The 4548-nt window shown below is 38.3% G+C and overlaps 1 pseudogene; it reads left to right on the top strand.

The window, feature by feature from the left end:
- Window positions 1-3851: 3851 nt before the first annotated feature.
- LOC109392223 (anaphase-promoting complex subunit 15 pseudogene) lies at window positions 3852-4208 on the top strand (annotated as a pseudogene).
- The last annotated feature ends 340 nt before the right edge of the window (window positions 4209-4548 follow it).

Raw genomic sequence — 4548 nt, 5'->3', positions numbered from 1 at the left:
TGAATTACCTGCCAAGGGCTCTATTTTCCTGATTAGACCTGGTTTACTTGGGCTGTAGACCTTGTTAATGTTCCAGGAGCCAGGGTTGGATGAAGTAATGCATGGGGATGAATCTTTAGATTAAGGGAAAAAATATAGAGGGTGGTATCTTTGGATTTGTGGGAAGATTTGGAAAAGATTCTTGGCATCATGGGACATAGAGGGAGGAAGAATGTCTTTTATGGCATACCCATATTGGAGCTGTTATGTAAGGAATATGCATATTCTGCCTCCCATTAGCTGCATTGGTCTCTCAGTTTTGAGTAGATATACTTAGGAAATCCTCAGAACATCTAACTTTTCTCCTCCCAGCTCACTAGCAGGACCTGAGTCTCAGTTTTTCTTCTAATGAACAGCTACACTCACTATTCCTCATTGTGTATGGGGGAAGACCTAGACCTTAGTAATATAAACAAGTTGTTTTTGGGATGTCTAAGCTGGTTTTCCTGAGTAAACTTTCTTTTCCATCCAGATGGTTTGCCTTTTACAAATGGTAAGGCCCATATACAGATTCTGCCCCACTTGCTAGTACAGGGTTTGGCCTACACCAAAGCTTTAATAACTTGGATTCAGGTTCACAAGTGCAGTTACTGAAGTAAAAAAATAGATACTTAAAATCAATTAAACTAATAAAATTTTAATTTCTTTTCTGAATACATTGAAGCTTTATTTAAAAGTTGAATGTAATTAATATTGCCTATTAATAGTAATACAATGAAAGTTTATTTATCAACTTAATTATTAACCAAACATATGCTGTGTCCTACCAGTAGTACTTAATATAGACTTAGCTAATATCCATTTATTTTTGGGGGGCCATTTAGTTAGCATTTCAGTATAATCTTTAACCAGTCACTTAGGGACCACTTTTTATTTCTATTCAATTCTTCTAACATTGCTTACTATTATTTTTTCTTTAATTAACTGAATGTACAAGGTGTGATAAAAATATGGTGAATGTTTAAATTTAAAAAAAATTATTACTGTAAAAGACATTGCCATTAGTCCCCCTCAAAACATTCCCCCTTGCTTCAAATACACTTATCATTCTTGCCACTTTCTGAAGCAGTTCTGAAAGCCCTCTTTCATGAGTGTCTTTAATTGTGCTGTAGTGGCTGCCTGGGTATCATGAATCGATTCAAAATGTTTACCTTTCATAGTCATTTTGACTTTGGGGAAGAGCCAGAAGTCACATGGTGCCAGATCTGGTGAATAAGGTGGATGAAGTCACATTATAATGTTTTTATTTGATAGAAATGGCCATATATCAGAAGCAATGTGTGACAGGGAGCCTTTCTGTTGTGATTAACAAATACAGTGAATGCTACTGCTGAGAGTCATCCAACGGAAAGTCAGGGACCTTCAACATAGGAAGCGGCAAATCAAACTTTAGTAAGTGTGTGACAAGATTCAACTTGTTCAGTGTAGTCAGTCGGGTGTGAGCTATGGTTGAGAGAAGGTGTGTTTTAAAGTGTACCGTAAATCATCCTCCATCATGACAACGCTCCATGTCACACATGGCTTCTGGTATTCGGCAATTTCAGTCAAATAAAAACATGATGGTGTGTCCTCATCCACCTTATTCACTGGATCTGGCACTGTGCTACTTCTGGCTCTTTCCCAAAGTCAAAATGATTCAGGACATCGAGGCAACCATGACAGTACAACTAAAGACACTCACAAAAGAGGATTTCCAGAACTGCTTCAGAAAGTGGCAAGAATGATGGGATAAATGTGTTTAAAGCGAGGGGGAGTATTTTGGGAAGGATTAATGGCAATGTGTCTTCCATTGTAATGATTTTATTTTTATTTAAACATTCACTGTATTGTGTGATCATACCTCATATGTGTTTGTAAATAACTAATGATGCCATAATAATATCCTTAGAAACATTCAAATATAAGTTCCCAGATTTCCTACTTATAAGCTCACTATTCACACTGATATGTGAGAGAAAAAGAAAAGAAAGGTGAACTTAAATGCCGTGTACTCAAATTTGTCCTAAGCTTTTGGAGAGAAGCTATAAATTGCTAAGGAGGAACTTTAAACACCAAACTGGAAAACACTCTATTTCATTGTAGCACGCTTCATTTCATGCTTTTTAAAACTTAACCAAGGTGATGTGTGCTCAGGGTGGCGGAGGCGTTCCAGGATTGTTTGCACAATTCCGCTCAGGCAAACTGGGTCAGGCAAGGAGGCATGATTGAAATGACAAATCATTCCAGTTCTCTTTCAATTCTTCCTCCTGTCTATCCAGTCATCTGTAACCTGTCATTTAAAGCCACCTCAAATCCTGCTTCTTTTGTACAGGTTTCTTTCTTTGAGAACCCTCTGCTTATTCCTAACCTGTTTGGTTTTACTGTCAGTGCCAGTAATTAACACACTACACTGTGGGAAATTTTATTCCTTTTTTTTTTACATTGTACAACCTCACACAATTTTCTTTTTATCCTTCAGATATGAAGTCCTTAAAATTGAAAAAAAAAAGAAAGAAAGAAAACCAGGAAAGCAGGCATATTGAGAAAAACTCAAATAATACTTAAAAGTTCTAGTTAAACTGGCATATCTTTCTAGCTTTCTTACCTAGAGCCATTTCCCTCCCAGATGTAACCACCTCAACTCACCACTTTTTCACATGTGCGTCATCATCTTCGGAGCCTTTGCCCGTCATTGTTTCTCAGCCTGGGATGCTTTTTCACATTCTGTGGCCACTTTTCAAGACTCTTAAAAGTGACATGCTGTGTGAACTCTTTCTTGATACCCTCAGTCAGCATTCAGCATTTTGTTTCCTGTACTCCCTTGATATGCTGCTGTACTATTTGATATTCATTTCATTCTGTCCTGTTTTGTAATAAGCTCTTTACTGATCAATTTCACTATAGTATGATATACTTTTCTTCAGAGAGGGAGTCCATTCAATTCATCTTTGTATCTCTTACAAAACCCAACCCAGCCACTCTTGCTACATTTTTAAGTCATTGAATTAAATGTATATAGTATAGTATATTCATTTTCCATTTTATGAGGCTTCATCACAGCCGGACTGTCAGCCTCTTTAGGGCAGGAACTGAGACGTTTTGCTTTTGTAATATAATAAAAATGACACTAATTAATATATTTCAACCATACCTTTCTGTAATGCTTTGCATTTTTGAAAAGTTCTTTAATTTACAAAAATTTCTTTGACCTTCACAACATTCTATAGTAGTAGGCTGCATTGGTTTAGAAAACAAAACAAAACAAAACATGGAATTTTAAACAGTCTTTGGGATCTGATAGACCTGAGTTTAAATTCCTTCTCCACTATTTGTAGGCCATGAGATCTTGGGGAAATTCTTTAACCTTCATAATCCTTAGTGTTCTCTTATTAAGAATAAATGTTAGTCTTATAGAATTGTTGGGAGGAATGCATGATATATGTGTATAAAGGCATGTGATACATATTAAACATTGAACATAAGTGAAGATCCCCCCTCATCACCTCCTTAGGAAATAGAGCATTAAATAGGCTAAAAGATTGTCCAAGGCCATGTTGCTGACAAAGGGTTGCAAACACTAAGCCAAGACTGGAATCTAGGCCTTCTGGCTCTATATGCATGCACATGTCTGCCCCCTTGTACCTAAGCTCTGGGATGAGACTGAACATTCCAGCAGGAAGCTGAAAACAACTAGCCTTTGCTACCTTCCTGCTGAAATGCACAATGCATTGCCTAAGGTACCACTGCAGACTGCTGTCTGCTGGTATGATGAGAAAACTGAGGCATAAAGAGGTTAAGTGACTTGGCCAAGGTCAAATAGCTATCCAGGAGCCATGTCCACCTTGTTAACCTCACTGTTGCCCTGCATGACTGAGACATGGTGATTTAATCTGGATGAACCCTGTGTGGAGACAGCTACATCAGCAGGATCAGCAGCAGCAAGCCTGGCTCCAGAGCATCATGGAGAAAGACAACAGCTTGGTATCTCTTGGCAAGACTGCCTCAGAGCAATATGGTAACATGAAGGGGGAGGATGGTTAAGATGAGGAAGATAGTGATGACTCAGAGGGTGATGAGGACCTGCAGGGCATGGGGAAATGAATGATTAAAGTGAGTAACCTGATGATGGAGAAGGCACTGAGATGGACATGGAATGCAATGAATAGGATGAGGACAGATAGATAATATAGTGTGAGCCCTGGTATTTGTTAGCTTGCTTTTTCCTTATATAATGCAAGTGCCTGACTTAAGTTTGATTGCCAAGGCCTCCATTTCAAAGAGGCATTCACTTCAAAGACAGCTATCTACAATAAGTACATTGCCAGCTACATGACTAGACCAAGAGGCCCGTCACCTCTCCCACTGATGCTCCTTTGTTTTAGAGATCTTGGTTGATTTGAATAACTGACCATTGGAGTTACTGGTTTGTTTTCTTTTTCTGTGTTTTAAATTCTTGCTCTCATGTTTTAAATACCAAAATTGGGTAAGGCCCTAAAACCCTAGGCCCCCACCGTTGACCCCAGTAAAAGC

Source organism: Hipposideros armiger, unplaced genomic scaffold, assembly GCF_001890085.2.
Source record: "Hipposideros armiger isolate ML-2016 unplaced genomic scaffold, ASM189008v1 scaffold_320, whole genome shotgun sequence".
Classification (NCBI taxonomy): Eukaryota; Metazoa; Chordata; class Mammalia; order Chiroptera; family Hipposideridae; genus Hipposideros; species Hipposideros armiger.
This window is presented reverse-complemented; position numbering and strand designations above follow the sequence as displayed.